Source organism: Monodon monoceros, unplaced genomic scaffold (genome assembly GCF_005190385.1).
Source record: "Monodon monoceros isolate NGI ecotype Baffin Bay Population unplaced genomic scaffold, NGI_Narwhal_1 Super_Scaffold_21, whole genome shotgun sequence".
Lineage (NCBI taxonomy): Eukaryota > Metazoa > Chordata > Mammalia > Artiodactyla > Monodontidae > Monodon > Monodon monoceros.
Window position 1 is genome coordinate 28,991,218 of NW_021703778.1, and position 17,157 is coordinate 29,008,374.

Here is a 17,157-nt window from a genome sequence, read left to right on the forward strand (position 1 = left end):
ATCAGTTTCGATGGTTCCAAAACCACGCATATACTGAAGATGCCAACATTTAAATTTTTTTATTAATTTTTATTGGAGTATAGTTGCTTTACAATGTTGTTTCTACTGTACAGCAAAGTGAATCTGCTATACGTACACATATATCCCCTCTTTTTTGGATTTCCTTCCCATTTGGGTTCCCACAGAGCACTGGGTAGAGTTCCCCATGCTATACAGTAGGTTCTCATTAGTTATTTATTTTATACATAGAAGACTCCAACTCAGTCCTGACATTTCCTTTGAACTTCAGACAGCTGACTTGACATCTGCACATAGGTGTCTCATGATTTTCTTGAACCAAACACATCTAGACATAAATCTCGACTTGCCCATCCCAAACAGTTTCCCAGTTTTCTCCACCTGGATAAGTAACACCACTGTCAGAAACCTGGGACTCCTGCTTGATTTCTGCCTCCATTCCAGACATGCATGATCCCATCAGCAAGTCCTGCTCGCTACGCTCCTGATGTATTTGGAAGATGTCCACCCTCCTCTGGCTCCAGCTGCCAGCTCCGTCCACATCCCCCCAGACAGCTGTGGTAGGTCCCTGCCGCACCCACTCTGTCCCGCAGCAGCACAGCTGGCATTTGGGCCGGATGACTCTCTGTCACTGAGCAGAGCCATCCTGTGCACTGTAAAGTGTGAGCAACATTCCTGGCCTCCGCCCGCTCCAGACCCACAGCTCCCTCCCCACCGTCCCCTTACCAATTGTGATAACCAAAAACATCTCCAGACACTGCCAAATATCTACTGGGATAAAAATCTTCATGGATTGAGAACTACTGCTCTATTCCAATCCATTTTCTGCCCCGAAGAAATATGAAGTAATGATGTTCTTCAATCCTAAACAGATACTTTTACGCTTTTGATTTAAAACACTCAGTGATTCTTTACTGGATGAGGAATCAGCTCCAAATTCTCCACCATGAGATGTTTCAGGCCTTGTATAATCCAACAAGGGCGGGTAAAGATGACCCACCATCCCCAACCTGTCCCCCTCACTCACACCTTCAGCTAGTGCTATGGGCCAAATATTTGTGTCCCCCCCGACCAACTTTATATGTTGAGTCCTAATCCCCAAGGTAATGGTATTATGTGGGGGCTTTGGGAGGTGATTGGGTCATGAGGGTGGAGCCCCCAAGAATGGGATTAGTGACCTTATAAAAGAGACCCCACAGAGCCCCCTCCCCTCTTACTCCACGTGAGGACACGGAAGATGTCGTCTATGAACCAGGAGGGGGGTTCTCACCAGACACAGAATCTGCCAGCACATAAAACCCCTGACACCTTGAACTAAGATCAAAATACGACAAATAAATGGGAAGAAAAGGAAAATGTTTCTGGGATTTTGAATGCCAGCTGGACAAGGACGATGAATAAAGCACCTCATTTTGCTCTGTTATTGCTGAGTGGGTGTCAATGTTGACTTTGTCAAGGGCTTTTTTGGGGTGTGGATAAGAGAGGCCACAGTCCAAGCTCTAAGTGGGGATTCACACCGTTGTTCCACTGAAGGGCCTTCAGGTCTGTGTTGTGCGAAATAACAAAAAATCATGGGTATTTTTCTAGGGAAAATGTCCATCACTTCCCTCAGATTTTGAAAGAGGGCTGAGACCTCATCCATTTGCTGAGACCCCCCCCCAAGGTGGGCACAACCCAGAGAATGAAACATGCTTTTCCTCACCCTAAATGTCACCAATGTAGTCAGGAGGCTGCAGTCCATCTGTGTTAAAGTGTGTTCTTCAGACTCACACTCATTAGAACTGTAGGTAGAACCCAAAGGCCCTCCAAAGTGGCAGACCTGGAGGCCATGGTGCCTGGAGACCAGGCTGCTAGTGTCAGCAGGGCCCTGGGATAATCTCACAGCCCAGACCCTGCAGTTTCTGATGTTCTATGTGTTGACCTCCCAGAAGGACTGAATCCGAGTATTTTACTTGAAGGTTAGTAAAGAAAAAGGAGAATATGTAATTGAAGAATATTCCAGACATTGGGCAACAGTAGAGGCAGAGAGGTGTTTTCAAGTCAAGAAATAGAAAGGGTTTTATTGTTTTTAAAGAAAGGAGCGATAGGAAGTAAGGATGCTTATCTTACAAATAAGATAAATAAGCAAACAGGAGCAGGCTTTCTCTGGGCACCTGTGCAAAGTACACAAGGGCAAAACCCTGCAAGTTATGTAGGCCATGTACTTGCTGTCAGCTTTCCCAGTGATTTTCTAAGTAACAACATTCTTGAACTTTCCTAAATGTGGAAAGAATGGTGGCATCAGCCAATTGACATATCTTGCTGGAACTATTTGATTTCCAAGAAGGAATATCAAAATAAACAAGGTCTTACTTTAAGACTTTTCTCATCGGATGTTCCATTTTTATTTCTCTCTTGATTACTTTTAGGAAATGTTTGTGAAAATATTTACCACATACCACATTTTCTTACTTAAAAAGCTGGCTTCTCTCTGCAAAAATTAAAAGTTGAAGTTTCCCATCGTCCAGGCCAATGTGAGGAGAGGATGTCCCCTTTGCCCAGAAGGAACCAAAAGATAAGATTTGGGGCAAAGGGGAAAGAGCCAAAGATGAGATGTTATTATTTGTCAGTCTCCTTGCCTATCAAACATCCTGTGTATTGCTAACAAGAAAAACTGTCATCGTACTATTATTGTCCAGAACCCAAAGCCCTTCCTGAAAGACCCCTCACTCCACCTCTGCATGCACGTCATCCATCCAACACAGCCTCTCACCTTCCCCAACTGACCCTCGCCTCACCAGCCACATCTCCGGTCCCCACCAAACACAGCGGCATTCACACACACGCAGATGTGTCTATTCCTCTGTTGGCAGGAAGCTTCTCTCTCCTCCTTTTGCTCTCAGAGCCTTCTACCTTCCTTCTCAATATGACCATCCCCCTCTTTAAATTCAGATCACTACAACACCTTCAACTCTTTCTAAGTTCACTCCACCACAATTATTCTTTCCTTTAGTCAGTAAATTCATTCAATAAATTCAGGAAATACATGACCACTTTTTCAAATGCAGGACATTATGAGGGGTATAAAACACATAAGAAATTGTCTATGCCACTTACAGATTAAAATCTGGTAAGGAAAAATAAGATGTTTTTGATAACTGCAATTCAAAGAGACAGAGCAAGGGCCATATTAACAATGTTTCCAGCAACTTAAAGGAATGAGATGACTTTTACGCTAGCAAAACCTGTGTTGGCTCAGTTTCTACACACGTTGGGACCGTGGAGTCACTGGCCTTGGGGAAGTGAGGAAGAGGAGGAAACAAGGATCTAGAAGGAGGTTTTGACCCAGAGGACAGTCCAATATGCAGTATTCAGACTTGATCTAGACAGAAACTCACTTCCTGGAAGAGTGTGACAAGAATATGGGCCATACAGCAAAAATAAATAGTGGGTGATACTCAAAACTGCAGGGAGGCAACAGCATAGTTCCAGGAAAGGAAGGAAAGGGGAGGAAGGACCCAGAAGGGGGAGGAAAACTGGCACAGGTGTCAAGGTTTTGGCCAAACAGGCCAGGTTTCTGGGCAAGACTGATTTCAGCAGGAAGCTAAGATAGAAGCCAGCCTAAAGTGAGGCAGCAAACATGAGGCAGAAGAAGGCTGCAGCCCAAGAGGGAGGCCCTTCGCTTAGCCACCCAAAGGTCCCAGACTTGGACCTGGCCCCGGGACCAAATGACTTTTTATACAAATACTTTAATTTGTGCTACTTTATTAATGGAAAAAAGAACTGTGCATATAAGCTAAAGTAAATACAAGCCATTCAAAATAGTATATAATAAAATATCAATAGTTGAACGTGGGTGGTGGCTATATGGATGTCACAGAGACCATTCCTTCAATATTTCAATATATTTGCAAATGTTCATATCAAGTGATGGGGAAGGAATAAATCAAACTCCCTCAAAGCCCCACTGCCAACTCATCTCCTACCCTCTTTCCTGCCAGGGACGATCATTGTTTAGGCACAGCTGATGCTTGCTCCCCTCATTAGGATGACTCAAGGACAAAGTTGGTAGAAGGGAAGAGGACTTTCTAGGCAGAGGTGAGAGCCAGGTTCTGAACGGTTGCGAGAAGCACGAGGCACACACAGGGCACAGCAAGGAGACCGGTTGGCCTAATGCTGGCCTGTGCATTTCCTGCAACTGACACACAGAGTTGGGAAGTGAATAAACTTGTAAAGGATGGGATCCCAGAACCCAAGAGTTTATTGTCTACTCAGAGTCAAAATGTGTGCAGCAGCACAAAGCAGTGCTAATGATACTGTTCAGAGGCAGGAGGAATGCCATGTGTAGGGGGCTTCCGGAGGAGAGAAGATGTGAGCAGTATTTGCAGGATGGGTAAGAGTCAAATAATCTGAAAAAAGCAAGTAGAGCCTTCTGAGTGTGTATGTGTGTGTGTGTGTGTGTGTAGTGGAGGGTAAGATGGTGTCAGGTAGTATTTCCTGGCTTTCCCTCTCATTTTGTGGAGCATAAATAGCACTACTGACTACTTGTTTATCTTCCTCATTATCTCTATCTCTGGGCAGTGGCAAGGAAGGCAGGTATTGGGGTGAGGAGAGGCTGTATGTGGAGGGAATAAATGGAAAATCTGAAGCTCTCTTCTCCTACTTCTTGCCCACCTCCAAGGACCCTCTCTACTTATTAGACATAGTAGGATGCCATGGTTACAGGTGGAGTAAAAACTGTCCAGATCTCCTTTCACAATATATTTTTAAAAACCTGCCTGTTGAAGCATTAAGTGCCTTAAGAACCTCACACCTGTTGGAATGGCCATCGTCAAAAAGACAAGAAGTGGGCTTCCCTGGTGGCGCAGTGGTTGAGAGTCCGCCTGCCGATGCAGGGGACACGGGTTCGTGTCCCGGTCCGGGAGGATCCCACATGCCGCTGGGCGGCTGGGCCTGTGAGCCATGGCCGCTGAGCCTGCGCGTCCAGAGCCTGTGCTCCACAACGGGAGAGGCCACAACAGTAAGAGGCCCGCGTACTGCAAAAAAAAAAAAAAAAACAAGAAGTAGTAAGTGTCAGTGAGGGTATGGCGAAAAGGGAAGCCTCATACACTGTTGGTGAGAATGTAAATTGGTGCAATCACTATGGGAAACAGTATGGAGGTTCCTCACAAAACTAAAATAGCACTACCATATGATCCAGCAATTCCACTCCTGGGTATTTATCCGAAGAAAACTAAAACACTAATTTGAAAAGATATCTGCACCCCAATGTTCTTAGCAGCATTATTCACAGTAGTCAAGATATGGAAGCAACCTAAGTGTCCATCAACAGGTAAATGGATAAAGAAGACGTGGTATACACACATACACACACACACGCACGCACACACACACATACATAAATACATACATACATACAATAGAATACTACTCAGCCACAAACAAGAATGAAATTTTGCCATTTGTGATAACATGGATGGACCTGGAGGGTATTACACTTGGTGAAATAAGACAGAGAAAGACAAATAACTGTATGTTATCACACATGTGGAATCTAAAAAATAAATGAACAAATATAACAAACAGACTCACAGATATAGAGACAAACAGGTGGTTGCTGGTGGGGCGGGCAAAATAGGTGAAGGGGATTAAGAGGTACAAACTACTAGGTATAAAATAAATAAGTTACAAGGATGTAACGTACAGCCCAGGGAATATAGTCAATATTTTATAATAACTTTGCATTCAGTATAATCTATAAAAATATTGAATTACTATGTTGTATACCTGAAACTAATATAATAGTGTGAGTCAACTATACTTCAGTTTTTAAAGCGCCTTGAGAATTTGCTTCTATAAAGTAACAACTAGGAAAATTGGCTTTCACAATCACACTTCTTTATGTTCATTTGCCTTTTCTCGGATAGCTTAGTTTATTTTAAAAAATTCGAATCTAATGTAATCTCACATTTCCCATCATGAAAAAATCTGAGCGCCAAGCTTTTCCTTGCTCTTTCTTAGCTTATTAAGTATACTTGGATGAGTCATTCAAATTTTGAGCCTGTTTCTTTAACTGAAATAAAATAAAAAGGTGAGAGTAATCCTGCCCCATTGAATTCACAGCATTGATATGATGATCTAATGGAACATGCATACATAAACAATAACTCACTGTATAAACTGTTAAGAATTATTAAGTTAATACATGCCAACTTTATATGATTCATTTTTTATGAGTGTTTTTCACTGACTTATCATCAAATCATACACAGAAAGCAAGTACTTTGCCCAAAGTACTAAAATCTCCAGGCCCAGATAATTTCACTGCAGCATTCTATCAAACATTTAAAGAATTGACTCCAATTCTACATAATCTCTTCCTGGAAACAGAATAGGAGATGACACTTGTCAATTCACTTCATGAAGCTGATACCAAAACAAAAGATGGTACGAAAAAAGAAACGTACAGGCCAACATCTTCATAAATATAGATACAGAAATTTGTAACAAAATAGCAAAAAGAATTCAGCATATATGAAAAGGATTCTACACCATGACCTAGTTTATTATAGACATAAATAGAGCTGGCTCAACATTCAAATGTCAATCAATGTAATCTACCACATTAACACATTAAAGAAGAAAAGTCACATGATCATATCAATGGATGCAGAAAAGGCATTTGACAAAATTAACATCTATTTATGATTAAAAAAAGGAACTTTCAGAAAAAAAAATAAAAGGGATCTTCCTCAACTTAATAAAACACATCTACAAGAAAACTTACAGCTAATAATATATCTACTAGTAAAAGATAATGTTTTTCCCCTAAGATCAGGAACAAGGCAAAGGGGTCTGTTCTCCCCATTGTTATTCAACATGGTGCTGGAAGTCCTAGCCATTGCAATAAGGAAAGAAAAGGTAATAAAAGGCATAACTATAAGAAAGAAAGAAAACTGTCCCTATTTGCAGATGAAATGATTGTCTACAGAGAAAATCCCAAAGAATTTACCAAAAAACCCCTAAAACTAATAAGTGGATTCAGCAGGATCACAGGATACACAGTAAACGTACAAAAGTTAATAGTATTTATATATACGAGCAATGAATACACTTCAAGTTAAAAATACAATGCAATTTACAATCACTCAAAAAGAAAAAAAAAAGAAATACGTAAGTGTAAATCTAACAGAACATGTACAGGATTTGTATGCTGAAAACTACAAAATGTCAATGGAAGAACTCAAAGAGGATCTAAATAAATGGAGAAATATAGGGTGTTCATGGATTGGAAGTCTCAACACAGTAAAGATACCAATTATCCCCACACTGTTATAATACAGATATACAGATTTAATGCAATTCTTGTCAAAATGCCAGCAAGATATTTAGTATAGAGAATTTTAGAATTTATATGGAAAGACAAAGCAACTAGAATAGCTAAACCATTTTGAAAAAGAAGAATAAAGCAATGGACTCGGTCTACTCTATTTCAAGATGGATTACAGACTTAAACATAAAACACAAAACCACAAAACTTTTAGAAAAAAAAAGGAAATCTTTGGGATCTATGGCTATGCAAACATTTCTTAGACTTCAGACCATCAATATGACACATGAAAGGAAAAAATGATAAATTGGATTTCATCAAAAATAAAACCTTTTGGATAGTTTTGCAAAAAACCATGTTAAGAAGATAAAAAGACAAATGACAGACTGGGAGAAAGTGTTCACAAAATACATATCCAACAAAGGACTAGTATCTCAACTACATAAAGAACATTCAAAACTCAACTCAACAGTAAAAAACAAATAATCCAATTAGAAAATGGGAGAAAGATATGAAAAGACATTTCACCAAAGAGGATATACAGATGGCAAATAAGCACAGGAAAAGATGTTCAACAAAATGATATTCAGCATAATGAACTATTAGGGAAATACAAGTTAAAACCACAATGAGTTATCACTGTATACCTACCAGAATGGCTAAAATAAAAAATAGTGGCAACGTCCAATGCTGGTAAGGATGGGGAGAAACCTGGCCACTCACATCCTGCTGGTGGGGATGTAAAATGGTGCAAACACTCTGGAAAACAGTCTGACAGTTTCTTAACAACTAAACATACAACTAACCGTGCAACCCAGTAATTGTACTCCTGGGCATTTATCCAACAGAAATGATGACTTACGTTCACACAAAAACCTGTACACAAATGTTCACAGCAGCTTTATCTGTAATGGCCCAAACTGGAAACAACTCAGATGTCTTCCATGAGTGAATGGTTAAACTGTGGTCCATCCATACCATGGAATAGTACTCCATAACAAAAGGAACTAAGTACCGATACGCATACACAACAATCTGAATGACTCTCCAGAGAATTAGGCTGCATGAAAGAAGCCAATGCCAAAAGGTTACATACTGTATAATTCCATTTACAGAACATTCTTGAAATGAAAAAATGAAGAACAGATCAGTGGCTGCCAGGATTAAGGAGGAGGTGGGTGTGCCTCTAAAAGGTCAGCAAGAGGGTCCCATGCTGATGGAGTGCTCTGCATCTTGACTGCATCAACGTCGGTATCTGGTTGAGATGCTGCACTCCAGTTGTGCATGATGCCACCAATGGGGGAATTGGGGAAAGGGACATGTGACCTCTCCACATTACATGAGTGCATGGGAAGCTACAATTACCTCAAAATTAAAACTTTAATTAAGAAACAGTAAGTCAGTGTGCCTTCTATATTTGGAGGCGTTTTTCCCACTGTATTACTGCACACAGCATGTCCAGAGTGGAGGCCTGCCAGTTGAAACAGGAAACATACTGTCACAGACCCTGCCCTCAAGATGTCTTTCTGTCCTTCTCCAGTCACTGTAACACTGCCAGCCGTCTGACCACGCCAAGACTGAAAACATTTTTGTTTGATTCATTAGCTTTTAAAAATTGTATAATTAAGTTCATGATTTCGGAACTTTGCGGTACGCGGGCCTCTCACTGCTGTGGCCTCTCCTGTTGTGGAGCACAGGCTCCGGACATGCAGGCTCAGCGGCCACGGCTCACGGGCCCAGCCGCTCCGTAGCATGAGCCCGTGTACCCTGCATCGGCAGGCGGACTCTCAACCACTGCGCCACCAGGGAAGCCCTTGGGAGCTTTTTACATTTAAAGAAGAAACCACTATTCCTCAGTCAATCAAGAAAATCTGAGACTTCTTAACCTCCCCTTCCAGGCCCACAGCCTACTTCCTTCTTGGTTCTACCGGGTCACAGACTTCCTCCCCAGCTCCTGGTATCTCAGTGTGCACCACCACTAACCATGGCCGAGGTCTAACACCCTCTGATTGGAACGTGTGGGTCACTCACAGACCATCTGCTACACAGAGAACCACAGAGCCTCTGCCACTTGTACTGTGGATAGAACCGAGTCATATTTTTTCCATGCCTGAAAGAAGCAGAACAAAGCGTTTTTTTGTTTGCTTGTTGGCAAGAATTGGCAAGATACACTGGTTTTGATGATGAAATGCTGGTTCTTGCTTCCTTTTCACCCCCAAAGTATGTTTACTTCTGGAGCTCAGCAGATAAAAGTATTTCAGAGTCAAAATTATGGCAGTTTTCATTTCCAGTTAGCTTTGATTGAAGTCATTATCCCTAAGTTTTTTTTTTTTATGAAGAGTATTTTTTGAGTGTCTTTTTTTAATCTAATGTAGCTGCTTTGTTTAGTCATAGTATAGTTTCTCGTTCAATCCTTTGATTAAGCAAATGGGGGAAGTGAACCCCAAAGGGCTGAAATAACTTGTTGGACGTTACTTAGAACTGGGGTCCACAGTCCTGCACTCCCTACACTCACACTACCTTCCCTTATGCCACCACATGGCATTAGAAGACAAACCTTACAGGAAATGTTTATTTCCCTGGCTTTTTAAGATTCTTTTAATAACTGGAGGAACGTATGCTAATTGCCTTAAAAGTTATCAGAAAAGCAATTGGGACAAATGTGTATTTAGTTATAAAAATAACAAATATTCCCTAATTTAACTAATTAAAAATCTTTATAAATCTTTATATTTTCATTTAAAAACCAGCCTGTGTAATTAAGAGCTGATATAAAACACACAATCAGTGAGGAGGGTAAGGGATGTAAAGGCCTTTTGAGAAATTTTCATACAGAATGTAGAAATTAAAAGTTTATTTTTAGTAGTTGATTTTCAGTGTTCTATAATGTGATGTTAACTGAGAACAGATAACTTGGGAAAAGTACCAGGAAGCAAGTAATATTTATGGAGAGACTTTTCCCCTAGGGATCAATTCTTTCATAATTGCATTTTTCCTGGCCTTAAGTACCATAGACTGGGTGGATTCAACAGTAGAAATTAATTTTCTCACAGTTCTGGAGGCTAGCAGTCCAAGATCAAGGTTCTAGCCAATTCAGTTTCCGGTGAAGGCCTCTTCCTGGCCGCCTTCTTGCCCTGTCTTTACTTGGCGTTTCCTCAGTCATACCTGAGGAGAGAGGGTGCCCCAGAGCTCTCTGGTGTCTCTTCTTACAAGGACACTAATCCTACTAGATCAGGGCCCCACCCTTATGGCTGCTTTGAACCTTAATCATTTCCTTAGACACCTCATTTCCAAATACAGCCATAATGGGGGTTAGGGCTTCAACATATAAATTTTGGGTAAACATATTCAATCCATAACAGATAGTAGTGCTAAAATGTCTTCACGTTCAAGAATATAATCATATAAAATATGAATTATAACCATAGTTAATATACACTTACTTTTATTTTTATAATACATGAAAAATTGGAAACATTTAAGAACCTAGAAACATAAGAATCAACAATATTTAGTGAATTTCAAATTCTGTCACATATTATCAACAATTTACTATCCACTAACTATGCATACAACTTGGACTATGATGTACCCCCTGCAGCTTAAAGCATCAGAAAAGCAACCTTCAGATACTAACTTTTAGGAAACTGATTATGGGCTGATTTCAATTAGACATCAAGGAAGAGCACCAGAAACAGAATCTGGAACAGAACAAAGCACTTCAAAATCAGACACAGGACTCAGAGTCAGAACATATGCAGCCATGGCCAGCAGGGCAAACTGAGTGGAAAGCAGTACAGGGGCAGGGCAGGGTCAACACACACAGGAAGGGCCAAGAATAAATGTCCAAAGCACAAGTGTTACCAGGAAGGGAAATTCATTTTTTCCCTGAAACTGACTGAATGACAGGCACTCGTCCATTGAACTGTTATGGGATTAAGGCTTTTGGGGCAGGGACCAGCGTGGAAGTTGAGATTCAAATCCAAATCCATTCACTCCAAGACTCATGCCCCCTCCCCAGTTTTCTAAGGGATGTAACCTCAGGCCAATGATGCCGAACAAGATTTCCACGTTCACCCTGTAGGGAAAAGAAATTGGCCAAGCTCTGATACAATTGTATTAATATGAACATTTTGATTTCCCTTCTTACGATGAGGCAACCTGTCCAATCACTATTCATGCCACTCTTCACAAATTGGTAACAAATGAATTTTGAAGTTTAGTCTTTAGTGACATAATGATAAGTGTGTAAACAATGAGTTCTTCCAATGTTCAGAACTTTATTAAGAATTCTAAGGAGAGGCAACCATGCAACCATGTTGGTGGAAAAGGTGGACTTCAGAATTTAATGTCCTTCTGGCTCATCTTCTCCTAACTCACATCTGTCCTATACCAGTAGGACTGACTTTGGGGTCATGTACCGTCCTCACCATCAGCCCTCCCTTCCTTTCTCCTCTGTTTGCCCTACTTCCCAACTCTAGATGCTCTCTTCCTCCACCAGGAATGTCAAGTGACCAACTTTTACTAGTACTCCACCCACCCACTGCCCTCGGGGTACTAGGAGCCAGGGAATGCCAGGGGCTAGGGATAAAACCATGTCCCTGATATCATGGAGCTTACACATAGGCCAAAAAGAAGATAGGAAACAACTCATTACTATTCAAGTGGTATTGCTTTCCCATAGGTCTCCTGATCTCCTGCAGCATTTCACGCATCAATCCTCAACACTCCATTACTCCTACTGCCCAATTTCTCCTACACAACTTTACCAGTAAAAGGAAAAAAAAGACTTTAAAGTGTCAATCTTAGCTCAACCAGTTAACCCGCATCTTAAAAAATCTGATAGAAATCATTCCCATTCAGGATTAAGGCTGAAAACTGGCTTCTGATCTGTATCCTTGCATATGTTCAATGTTCTCATGGGAAAAGGCACAAACATGCATCTCACAGTTAGAAATAAGTTAAAGAAGGAGGAAGCTGATTGAGTCTAACCCTCAGAATAACACAGAACCAGCAAAGTTCCAGTTTACCATTTCAAAAAGGAGTCAGGAACGTGGGATAGGCTTAGGTGGGTGGTTTTCATGCAGGGCATCCCATGAGGCTTGGCTGGGGTTGGAGGACCCACTATCCAGAAGACCTCTATGGCTGTGGGCAGAAGGCCTTAGTTCTTCCCCACAGAAGCCCCTCCAGAGGGCTGCTGGCATGGCCTTATGACATGTCAACTGGCTGCCCTCAAAGTGAGTGACCCAAGAAAGGGGACCATGGTTCTAAAAATATCACAGGGTCATGAAATTATCAGAACTTCCCATGTTTATGATGCTCTTCCTGTAGGGGTTCCCCATTCATTCAAAGCTGAATATTAATAATACTCCTACTATTAGGACGCTATGTCAATATTTTCTTTTTAAAAGTGAGATATGATAATCCACTGTTTTCCATGCTTTTCAGAGGCTGTTCCATCTGAAAGAGAACCAACTTCCAGGACAAAGCCTCTTTTGACCTCCTGGCTTAAGTGTGTGCAAACAGAATGTTTGGGAAAGAAGATCCTTGTTAAAATAAATCATTTGGGTGGAATGGGGATCTGGACAAAAGGCTCTGGCTCAGAGAGAAGTGGAGGGATGGGGAGAGCATATGGAATCTTGTCTTGGAGGAGATGAGGGGGTTGGGCTTCTAGGGGGTCTAAGAGAAGCTCCCTCCCCTTCTCTACCTTTATCTCCCTATTTCCCCAACTGTACCCTCCTGTGTTTCTTAACATAATTACCCCACCCCCTATTTCTAAGCTGCCTCCATCAGAGATGTCTCATAATAAATCTGAACCTAAACTGACCAAGGGAAAATAGAAATGACTAACAAACATACAAAAATGTGCTCACTAATTAACATATGAAGTGCGCTAGTTAACATAAGAAATGTAAGTAACAGCAAAAACAGATACCTTGGAGAATTTGTAACAGTGGAGAGATATGGTCAGAATGTCTTCTAAACATGGGCATGATTTTCACCTCCAGATTTTAATCAATGTATAATTCCCTAGATATATTTCAAGACATATATAATTCAGATTTCAAAAAAGTACATCGTGAAATAATGATGTAACACAACAAAAGCACTGCTGTTTCAGTATTTAAGCATACCATGGAATACTGGATGACACCAAATGGAACTGCAATCTCATAAAAGGAATAACAAGGTTACGGGGAATTGGGACTCTCCCTGCTCATCCACTCTTAACAGGAGAAGGAGAAGGTCAGGGCAGGAGGAGGACCTCTATAAGCAGGATAGGTGACAACAGTAGACAGGAGAGAAAAGCAGGCTGAGTGTCTACAACCCACACAGCAGACTTAGCAATAAAGAGGGCATTGCCAACACCCATTTTCTTCCAAGCACATTCCTCACAACCACTTTTACAGACTGTCTCACTTCTCCATCCGGCTAGTCAACCTCATTTTCCCAAACAACCTGACCTGAAGTTCTGGGGTCTGAGCCCCCCCAGCCTTAGAGGAGCAAGGTTCTGCTTCTTTGCCAACACTAACCTCTCCACTTATTCATTAAGCCAATAATTTTGTCAAGATCTTAAGGCCCACCTTTCCACCCAATATTCAATTCTTTCTCTGTAGTATTGAGATTGACCTCTAATTGTCACCTAAATTGAACAATTTCTAAGTGAAATTCTAAAACTTAATCTTTCCAAAGTCTTCCAGAGCCTTCAGGATCCAGTCAAAACTCCTCGGTTTGGTGCTGAGTCACAGCCTGGGACCAGCTTACATTTCTCATGTACCTTTCACTACATCCCCACCATCCACTCTCTGATCCATCTAGTCTGGCTTTCTCCTTTCTTCCCACTGAGGGAAACCTGTCAATCCTTGAAGTCCCAACACTGCTAGCTGAATTGTTTCCACTCCCCCTGGTACCCATAGCACTTATTTTCAGTATAACACGTTTTGTGTTCTGATTATTTATTATATATTTGTTATATATTGTTTTATATTTAAATATTCAAATATATTTATATATATATATTCAGCATTTGTTATATATTGTTTTGTTCATAAATGTCTCATCTCTCTCCAAACACTGTAATAACTTTGAGAACACAGCCCCTAACATACCTACTATTTCTTTTGCATATTTACAAAAAGGAGGCATTTTGTTGTATACTGCTTAATAAATAACATCATACTCAAGATCAAAACAGGAACTTTATAAGTGTTCATTAAATAGTTCTGTTTTTTGGGGAGTGTGGCTGAGGAAGCATATCAAGAAGAACCATGCTCACCTGCAAACACACTAGGACATGGTGATAGAACCAAGATCTCAAGACTGAAAGAATTCTAATTTCAAGTAGACTTAAAATAACTCGTATCTTCATTCAGCAAAGGTTCTATAAACAGAGCTGGACCTGTAGGACACGTTAATGTCTTCCAGGAGGAATGAAGCTATTCTTCTCTGAGCAAAGGTGTCACAGTCTGACTGAATTTTATCAGAGAGCAATATAGTAAGTCTGGTTAATTTTTTTTTTTTTGATAACAATTTGTAGTAGTTTTTTTGTTTGTTTAATTTTTATTGGAGTATAGTTGATTTACAGTATTGTGTTAGTTTCAGATGTACAGCAAAGTGAATCAGTTATACATATGCATATACAGTAAGTCCCCTACATAAGAACAAGTTCTGATCTAAGAGTGCGTTCGTAAGTCCAATGTTCATAAGTCCACCAAAGTTACCCTAGGTCCCCAAATAACACAATCGGCTATATAGTACTGTATTGTAATAGGTTTATAATAATTTTTTTTTTTTTTTTTTTTGCGGTATGCGGACCTCTCACTGTTGTGGCCTCTCCCGTTGTGGAGCACAGGCTCCGGACGCGCAGGCTCAGCGGCCATGGCTCACGAGCCCAGCCGCTCCGCGGCATGTGGGATCTTCCCGGACCGGGGCACGAACCCGTATCCCCTGCATCGGCAGGCGGACTCTCAACCGCTGCGCCACCAGGGAAGCCTGGTTTATAATACTTTTCACACAAATAATACATAAAAAAACAAACACAAAAAGAAAACATTTTTAATCTTATAGTACAATACCTTGAAAAGTACAGTAGTACGTAAAACCGCTGGCATACAGGGACTGGCACTGAGTGAACAGGCAAGAAGAGTTACTGAGGAGGAGGGAGAGGAGGAGGGAGGAGGAGGGAGAGGAGGTGGGAGATGGTAGAGCTGAAGGATTGACAGCAATAGGAGACGGAGAGCAACCTGCAATTTCACTCATGCCTGATGTTGATGGCACAGGTTCTGGTTCCTTGCTGGATTCAATTCTATCAACCCTCTTGAAAAAAATGATCCAGTGATGTCTGGGTAGTAGCTTTTTTTTCTCGTCATAGATGACATGGTCGCACTGGTTTGCATTCTGAAGGGCTGCTGCAACCTTCATGTGCTCTTCTACGTTTGGGTCCTGTGCCTCAAACTAACAGTGCCTCTTCAAATAAAGAAAATCCTCTTGCCATTTCCTGCATCGTGAATCTCTTCAGTCCTTCAGTTACTTCTTCTTCCTCTTGTCACTCCACTGTCTCAATTATTTTCACTTTTTGTTTCCGTCATTATCACTTGGCGCTTCCTAGAAGAACCAGCTATATCACTGCTGCTTTTACACTTGCTTCCGGACATGCTGGGCTTGAAATAAAGGTCCTGTACTACTATACTCTATACAGTGCTGGACAGTAAAGTACACAAAAGCACAACCACTTGTAGAGGATGCACGCACGTGACAATGTACACCAGACACGTGAACTAACTTACGTGACTGTATGTGCGAACACACGTTTGCGTCTTTGAAAGTTTGTAACTTGAAGGTTCATGTGTAGGGAACTTACTGTATCAACTCTTTTTTAGATTCTTTTCCCATATAGGTCATTATAGAGTATCGGGTAGAGTTCCCTGTGCTATACAGTAGGACCTAAAAATATGGAATGCTTCATGAATTTGTGTGTCATCCTTGAGCAAATCTTTTCTGTATCGTTCCAATTTTTGTATATGTACTGCCGAAGCGAGCACAAGTCTGGTTAATTCTTTATATAGAAAGTTATTTGTCTTCCACTTTGCCATGTTAAGCAAGGTGTAACAAAAAAAAATTCCACCTAGTGAAATGTGAGATTTCCATGATAGGACCTCCATTCTGCTGACAGAGAACACAGTACACGTTATGGGATAGTGGAAATTGCACAGAATCTGGAGTTCTAGTCTGGCTTTCTACTCACTAGCAGATTATTTTACATCTCTGAGTTCACTTTCCTTATCTTTAAAGTGGAAATGGTGATAATTTACATTCCAGTGTCATTTTAGGGATATGAGATTGTGCATGTGAAAAACATCTTATAAATTCAAAGTGGTAAAGAAATGAGAGTCATAATTATTAATATTATATAAAAGCACTTTGGAGTGCTGGATAAAATTCTATAATATGATAAGAACTACAAATAACATCTTCATCAATATTAATATTATAGATCCAAAAGCAGGATCGCAGCAGTTCTGTATACTGCTGTGGTGTTTTCCATGCTCTCATTCTGTACATTCAGGTCTTTTCCATCTTAAAAATCTCTCCTGTCACTCCATGGTTCCTTCTTGAACCTACTATTTCTTTTTCCTTTGTGGCCTTTATGGTCAAACTTCCTGAAACAACTGTCTGTAACCAAGATCTCAAACACAGGCTCCGGATCACTCCTTTGTGGACATGGCAGTTTGAGTGTTTGTTTTTAACAGAATGTGAGTGCCTCCAGGCTGGGCAAACTCCCTTTTATCACTCCAGCCAGTTCACACATTTGTGTGAAATGTCTGGTCCCT

The 17,157-nt window shown here is 40.9% G+C and overlaps 1 pseudogene; it reads right to left on the reverse strand.

Annotated features, from left to right (window-relative positions):
- Nucleotides 1-16,272: 16,272 nt before the first annotated feature.
- LOC114905277 lies at nt 16,273-16,368 on the reverse strand (annotated as a pseudogene).
- Between the last annotated feature and the right edge of the window lie 789 nt (nt 16,369-17,157).